Here is a 9,187-nt window from a genome sequence, read left to right as displayed (position 1 = left end):
GGGTTAGAATATGACCCCAGAGTCCTCCTGGACTGTTCATTTCCGCTTAGGTCCATGATGGAGAAAGGGAGATGGTGTAAAATAGAAAAAATATTTTTATTTATTTATTTATTTCGAAAACAAAATAAATCAAAATAAAATAAATAAAAATGAGTGAAAGATTTTCGAAAAAGTGAGGAGAGAGAAAGTGATTAGGAGATTTTGAAAAGGATATGATGATTTTAAAAAGAAGAGTTTTAAATTTTGAAATAAAAATCTGAATTTTAGAAATAGATTTCGAAAAAAGATGCTTTAAAATAGAGAGAAAGATATTTTTGAATTTTAAGAAGAGAGAAAAGAACAATAAGATAGCACAAGATTTAAAATTTTTAGATCTAATGCTCCTTGTTTTCAAAAATTTTTGGAGGGAAAAATACCAAGGAACACCAAACTTAAAAATTTTAAGATCAAGACACAAGGAAAACTCAAGAACAATTTGAAGACTCACAAGAACACAAGAACATGAAGGAAGAACACCAAACTTAAAATTTTTTTAGAAAATCAAACTAAAATTTTCGAAAAACACAGAAAAATCAACAAGAAAACACCAAACTTAAAGTTTGGCATAGGATTTAATAGAAAAATTATTTTCTTTTTTTTTTTTTGAAAAAGATTTTAATAAAAGGAAAATAAGGATTCTAAAATTCTAACACGACAACAATAAGAGACTCTAAACTAAAAGGAGAATTTTTTTTCCTAATCTAAGCAACAAAATAAACCGTTAGTTGTCCAAACACGAACAATCCCCGGCAACGGCGCCAAAAACATGGTGCACGAATTGTGAATCACACTTTTCACAACTCGTACCACTAACCAGCAAGTGCACTGGGTCGTCCAAGTAATACCTTACATGAGTAAGGGTCGAATCCCACGGAGATTGTTGGTTTGAAGCAATCTATGGTTATCTTGAAATTCTTAGACAGGAAGTCAATTGTATTTATCAGTTGAATTGCAAATAAACAAGAGAGCATGGGTTAAAGGTTACTTGTTATGCAGTAATGGAGAATATGTTGGAGTTTTGGAGATGCTTTATCTTCTGAATCTCTGCTTTCCTTTGTCCTCTGATTCACGCACGCACGTCCTTTTATGGCAAGCTGTGTGTTGAGGCATCACCGTTGTCAATGGTTACATCCCCTCCTCTTGTGAAAATGGTCCAAATGCTCTGTCACAGCACGGCTAATCATCTGAGGTTCCCGATCATGCGGGAATAGGATTCACCCTCCTTTTGTGCCTGTCACTACGCCCAGCACTCGCGAGTTTGAAGCTCGTCACAGTCATTCAATCCCTAAATCCTACTCGGAATACCACAGACAAGGTTTAGACTTTCCGGATTCTCATGAATGGGGCCCACTTGGTGTGTGCTGGGGCTGAGACTTAGGCAATTCACGTGCATAAGGCTGTTTTGGGCGTTCAACGTCAGGTTTGGATCCATTTCTGGCGTTGAACTCTAACTTTTAATCCTTTTCTGGCGCTGGACGCCAGAATTGGGCAGAGAACTGGCGTTGAACGCCAGTTTATATCGTCTATCCTTGAGCAAAGTATGGACTATTATATATTGCTGGAAAGCTCTGGATGTCTACTTTCCAACGCAATTGGAAGCGCGCCATTTCGAGTTCTGTAGCTCCAGAAAATCCACTTTGAGTGGAGGGAGGTCAGAATCCAACAGCATTAGCAGTCCTTTTTCAGCCTGAATCAGATTTTTACTCAGCTCCCTCAATTTCAGCCAGAAAAATACCTGAAATTACAGAAAAACACACAACTCATAGTAAAGTCCAGAAATATGAATTTTTCCTAAAAACTAATGGAAACAAACTAAAAACTCACTAAAATATACTAAAAACTATATGAAATTAACCCCAAAAAGCGTATAAAATATCCGCTCATCATTAAGTAAGGTGAGATTAAGAGTACTTGAGTTGTTGGAAGATTTTAGTTGAGTTTAGTGGATGAGTTTCTTTCGATTACATTAAACTTATGTCACTTGTCTTTGTTATACCTCTTGTCAGTTTGGTGAAATTAGAATTAGGTTCTCATTAATTGGAATAATAAGTTTTACTTATTCTTTTAAATTAGTTGTTGAATTAGTTTTAACTTATAAATTTAATATGTTGTCCTTTTTATTAAGATGGTGCTATTTTTCTAAGATCAGTTGGAGTTTGCTTTTTTGTTGTTTGTGCAGTAATATTATAGTTTGGTTTTCTATATTTGAATATAATGAGCAATTTAAATTTTAAGTTGGACTTACTTTTCCTAGGATAGAGTTTTAGGATGGAAGTGGGAGAAGTTCGCATAGTAGCGCCTTCTCGAAACTTTTCTTTGTTGGAAAATTGTGGAGTTACAAGGGGTTGTGCATTAGAACAATTAGGATTTATGTTTCATTGAATACGTGTATATTATAATTTATGCATGCAACTATTTCCTCTATAAAAGCTATTATATTTATTTGATGGATGTATCTGAATTAAGAAAATGCTCTGCCGAATTATTGTTTAAATTGTTTAAAATATGTTTGGTTTTTTCAGAAAATTATAATTGTATTTGGCAGGAGATTCTAATTATAGGGTATTGATGACATGTCACCATGTCATGTTTTTCTATGCTTTTTCATACAAGAAATTGATGATTTGTGCTTGAATAATGAATGCTTTTGTATTTAAATGGTATATTTCTTTGATCTTTTAATTTTATAAATCTTGTAGGAAATAAGAAGAAAAAGAAGCAAAGAAGCACAAAATAAGCTAAAGAGGAGAAAAAAAGAGCTTTGGGGAACACTTTGAAGTTGGAGCACACTTTGGAGCCTTAGGTCACACTTTTAAAAGCGTGGCCCATGACCAAATTAAAGGAAAATTTGCAATCAGCACACAAAGCTCCGCTCATGCCAAGAGCGGAGCATCATCCTGATGCAATTTCAACTTGGAAGCTAAAATTTTCACTAAGTTAAAATCTGGGCGCTCACAGCTTGACCATGCCTCCTTCAAAGGGATATAACTTGAGCTACAGATGTCCGATTGATGTGCTTCCAGTTTCATTGGAAAGCTGACATTCAGAGCTTTCCAACGATGTATGGCAATCCATGTTTTTCATGAAATTGAGGCATGAATGAAATGTATCTTTAAAGGACAAAAATAAGCAAAAATAGACCAAAGTGCAACCACCAAGATTCGAAGAGGGAGCCTCACTCCAAGGCAAAGAGGCGCTTCTAATAGCGCTCACTTGGAGAGCACAGCGCTCTCTTGGAGAGCATTGTCATGCTCTCTTCATAAAAATTCAAGGAAAATCTTTTCTCCAAATGCTTTCACAAGGGTTTGAACTTGGGACCTCCCCTTGGAAGCACCAATGCTCAGCTCACAAGGAGAGCAGAGCGCTACTCCTTGGTGCACACAAGCATCATGACACGGACAGAGGAGGCAAGGCACACACAAGACAAGCCAACACAAGCCAATGCTCCACTCCCCACAAGAGCAGAGCATCCTCTTGGGAGCAATTTTCACATGGGCCAAAATTCAATTAAAATTCCCTTTGAACACAATTCTTCATTAATTGAACCAAGGCCATCCAGACCCACTCTTTCTCAAATTCAAAGCAAGCTAAGCCCATTATCATCACTCAAAGGCACAAGGAGCAATTAGATTAGGAATTTCATTTAATTGTAATTTGTTTTTATTTCATTTTCATTTTCATTTTGTAAAGCCTATATAAGGCATCATTTTCATCTTTGTTAGGAGAGCTCCAATATAGATCATAGGAGGATAGCTCCAATAGAGGGTAGTAGTAGAGAGCTCACTTTTATATCTTAACTTGAATTAGAGAATTGAAGAAATTCTGTTTCAATTCTCACTTTGAGATCTCTTGTTTACTTTTTCTGCATAATTCAAATTCTGATTACTGCTTCATCTTCTATTCTTCTGCAATTTACTTTTCCTTATTTCTTTTGCAATTGTTCTTCTTGGATCAAGGAAGGATTTGAGATCTAGACTTGTTTTCTAGTCTCTTCCACTCCTGAGATCTTCAACCTTCTTTTAAATTGCTGCAACTAAGCATCAGTCACTTTCTGTTTTAATTCTTCAAGCAATTTTATTTCTCTTGTTTAGATCTACTGTATTTAGATTCATTTTTTTCTCTGTTTAATTGTCATTATACTTCTGCTTGTTTACATTTTGCAATCCCAGCACTCAATTTCCTTTATTCCTCCTGCACTTTAAATTTCCAGCTGCTTGTTCTTTTTCAATTGCTTGAGCTATTGCTTTCTTTAATTTCCCTGCACCCAATTCCATTTACATTTGATGCAATTTATATTTCTTGCTATTTAAGATTCTGTCAATTTACCTTTCTTGCACTTTAAGTTTCTGCACATTTACTTTCTGCAATTTATAATTCCTTGTCAATTTACCTTTCTTGCACTTTAAATGTTAGCTTGACTAAACTAATCACCCACTAAAGTTGCTTGATCCATCAATTCCTGTGGGATCGACCTCACTCTAAGTGAGTTTTACTACTTGATACGACCCGGTACACTTGCCGGTTAGTTTTAGGTGTTTGGAAATTTGTTTTTCCACAAAAACACCATCAGGTACATTCTACCAAATTTTCTAAAAAATTTAATAATTTGTGTTGTTCATTGAATTCTAGGTTGTGTGTTTTAATATGATTCTAAGTCATCATCTATGGATATATGATAGGGATAACGGTGGACTGGGGAGTTTAAAACCTGAATTCTTTAAGGGTGTTGACGTATTAGTTGCGCATGTCTTCAACATGGAACAGTTTAGGTCTGAAGGAGTATCCAGATGTCTGTGTCAAAAGTGTCAGTTGACTAAGTGGTTAGGACCTGCGGACATAACACTTCACCTCTACCGTAACAGGTTTAACGATGGGTATTGTATGTGAAAGGAACGCGGAGAAGTGGATAGCAGGAAATTAACCGGTTTGCCTCAAATTTGAATAGGACCAACGGTCAATCAACGAGAGTTCAGGTGGTGAGAGAACTAAACGTTGAAGAAATGACTTGAGAGGGTAACCAAGAGAGATACAACGAGATGGTATTTGATGCAATAGGTGTTACGAAATGTGTTAGAATGATGAGTATTAAGTCAGAGTCCAATCATACCCAAGAATCTTTTTATTTGTGGGTCACTTTTTACAACAAACTGGTACCTATCGAGACCACTAGCATCCCCCGAAACCACTACGAAGCAAATAAGTTAGTTTCAAAATTCGGTCTAAATTCGATAAAAAATTATTGTTGTTTGAATATTTGTATGTTGTATTACAAGAGGTATGCATACCTAGCTGAATACATATTTTATAGATCACCGAGGTTCCAAGTCAAGAGAGAATAGATTGGTAAATGTCAGTTAAAGAAAGTTCCAATGAAATAGATGCACTACTTGCCCTTAATCCCTAGGCTGAAATGATTGTATGCATCGATGAGTTCGGCCCCTCACATGACCTAGCATAGTAACAACAAGAGAGATGATGAAATCATGATGCATCTATCACACGAAGAAGCTCGAAAGCATTTTAATCGCGTCCATCCTACATTTGCAAGCAAGCCTAGAAACGTTAGACTAGCTTTGTGCTCTGATGTGTTCACACCGAAATCTAATTTCAGCAATGCATACTCTTGTTGGCCTGTAATCATGACACCTTATAACCCGAGTCCCGAAATGTGCATGAAGGACCCAGACATGTTCCTAACTTGCATCATACATGGTTCCAGCAATCCAAAACCCAAAATAGATGTCTTCTTGCAGGCTTTGGTGGATGAGTTAAAGGAGTTGTGGATCCATGGTTTAGAAACGTATGATATTTTGATGAAGACAAACTTCTAACTGCATGCTGTGTGATGTGGACCATTAACGACTTTCGTGCATACGAGATGTTGTCAGGTTGGTCCACTTAGGGCAGAATGGCATGTCCCATTTCTATGGAGGATACAAAGGCATTTTGGTTGACAAATGGTGATAAGAATTCATGGTTTGATTGCCATAGAAGATTTCTCGACATGGATCATTCTTTTTGGCGCAACAAGGACTCATTCCAAAAGAATAAAACTGAACAACAAGAGGTACCCATGAGGTTGGGTGGTAGGCAAGTTTGGCATCATGTTAGTAGAGTCCCAAGGATCATCAATAACAAGGCAGGTTTGAGACCTCCAGGATATGACAGGGAGCATAATTTGATTATACAGAGTAAATTTTGGGAGTTGTCTTATTAGAAAGAAAACTTGGATCGACATTGTCTTTATGATGCACATTGAAAAAAAATGTGTTTGATAATATCATTCACACAGTAAGGGACAATGAGCGAACAAAGGATAATGATAAAACTAGGTTAGACTTGGTGGACATTTGCAGGCGGCCAGATTTGAACTTAAAGAGACTTGACAATGGGTAGTAGGCTAGACCATACGCGGTGTTCATTCTAACGAAGGAGTAGAGATAAAATGTTTGTAAATAGATTAGAGGATTGGGGTTTTTTGATGGTTATGCCTCTAAATTGAGCAGGCATGCAAATGTCTCACAAGGTAGTCTTGCTGGATTGAAGAGTCATGATTGTCACGTCTTCGTGGAGTCTTTACTTCCTGTCATATTCAGAGAACTTCCAACCAACATCTAAAAACTCCTCAAAAAACAAGTGAGTTCTTTAGGGAGTTATATGCTACAAAACTTAACATTAATGATCTCACAGTTATGGACAAGAACATTCCCATCACACTTTTTAAGCTAGAGAAGATATTTCCCCCATCCTTTTTGACTTTATGGAACATTGAGGAATCCACCTACCATACAAAGCAATACTATGTGGGCCGGTCTAATATAGGTGGATGTACCCATTTGAGAGGATGAGTGGTTCATTCAAGCACACCATGAAGAACAGAGCTCGGATTGAGGGCAGCATCTGCAAAGAATTCCTAGCTAAGGAAACATCCACATTTTGCTTATTCTATTTTCAGCCTCATGTTGAGTTAAATAGAACAAGGGTTGCAAGGAATGATGAGAGGGGAGAATCTTCGTCAAGTGGAACAAACCCAATCTTTGCTCCAGAAGGTGCTGCAATGGGTGCAAGTAGTAACTACTGGTTAGAGTAGAAGAAAATCAATGCCACACATCTGCTTGTGTTGGTTAACTATGACGAGATTTCACCCTACCGTATGTGAGTTTTTTAAGTCTTCGTAAATATTGCAATCATTAAGATACTAACTTCTTAATCTAATCAAAACATCTTTATCTTATTCTATCATATAGGTTATTTCAAGAGACAAATTCTGATACATCATTGAACAATTTTTCATGTTGGTTCAAAGCATACATCAGCGTGCATCTAACTAACACAACAGATTCGGAACTAGTTTCACTTAGTTGGGACCCATTGAATAATGACATTAGCTACCCGATATACAATGTTAATGGATATTGGTTCCATTCTTTACAGTGGTCGATTGAAAAGAAAATATATAACACCGGAGTTTGGGTTCGTGGGGATTTAGGTAGTGGTCATTCAGATTGGTTTGTGTGTTCCACAACATAATTTAGTTAGTGTATTTTTGTCCCACTATATACAAGGTGTGCGTGTTTAAATGTGAATGGTATAATCCAAATTCACAACAAGGAAAATGAAAGCACAAGGACTACAATTTCACTGAAGTTAATATAACCAGGAAATATAGGCACTATGATCCTTTTATTCTACTTCAAAATGCACGACATGTATACTGTTTGCCTTATCCGGGTTCATGCAAGTCTAGTTAGGCGGTTGTGGTTAAGACTAAGCCAAGAGGCAGCATCGAATCTGATAATGAGACAGAGGGTTAGGAACCATACCAGATTGATGACCCAACTCCTTCGAAAATGGTGGTGGATGCTCACTAATCACCTTAGGTCGGCTGTTATGGATGATGACATCATTGACCTTGGAATAGATGACAACGCACTACCACCAGAGGACGACGATCCTCAAGAAAAAGACGGGGTCGATGGCGACAAAGAAGAGGAAGACGAGTTCGATGATCAGGAACTAACTCGAAAGAGGAAGATGGTGAAATAGAGGAAGAAGATGATGAACCTGAATAGTGTTCATGTAAATATAGTTCTATGATATGTATTTTTTTACCAAACTTTGAGACGAATGTAATATAATTAGCATTATTTCACAATATTTCAATTACTATCAATCCGTATTTTTAATTTGTATGTTTGATATTTCACATCAGGTTTAAAGCACTATTTCAATTATTAATTATTAGGGTACATTATAGATGGATGGAAAAAATTATTAAAAAAAATTACCGCGGGAATATACCGACGGTAATAGCCCAGTCAATGTTTCAAACAATTAAAAAAATACCGTCAGCATTACGGTCTGATTAATCCGCTGGTAAGATGGCACAGAGACGTATGATATGGTGCCAACGTTACTAACTTTCAACAGATTACATTTTCTTAATAACCATATTCCATCGTTAAATTCGACGGAAATTACCGTCAAATGAATAAAATCCGATGATAAAATGTTACCGTCAAATGAATAAAATACCGATGTAAAATTCCACGATAAGTATTGTATCGGTGGATTTTATTCATTTTTCCGACGGTACGTAGAATTTTTCTTGTAGTGTTAAATAGTGAAATTAAAAATATAATAAGAGAAAATTTAATCATAATTGAAATCCAAATAAAACTAGTCAAATTATAATGCAACTTCCTTTTCACAAACTTTTTTTACCTTCTCAATGTCAATAAAGTTATTATCATCATAATATCTGTTATCAAATTATCACAAAGAACAAGAAATAACAGTTTGAACTTAATTTAATATTAACAAATAATTTTGAAACAATAATTAAAACTGGCCTATTACACATGTAGTATAAAAATAAAAACAAACTTTTTATGATAAGAGAAATAAGAGAACCATATTTGTAACATCCTTACTATCAAAATGTCACGCTTTCAGCTGCGCTACTCTGATAGAGCAGATATTACGACGACTTCCATACATATAAAATAATAAAATATAAGCCTCTAACTCGAAACTGTATCGTTGTTTTGTTTGAAAAATCGGAAATACTTTTTCTTTTGTTTTACAAGCATGCATATAAACAATACTAATCACAAGACTTCATAACTCTTTAAACAAGTAACTTACA

Source organism: Arachis ipaensis, chromosome B09 (genome assembly GCF_000816755.2).
Source record: "Arachis ipaensis cultivar K30076 chromosome B09, Araip1.1, whole genome shotgun sequence".
Taxonomy (NCBI): Eukaryota; Viridiplantae; Streptophyta; class Magnoliopsida; order Fabales; family Fabaceae; genus Arachis; species Arachis ipaensis.
This window is presented reverse-complemented; position numbering follows the sequence as displayed.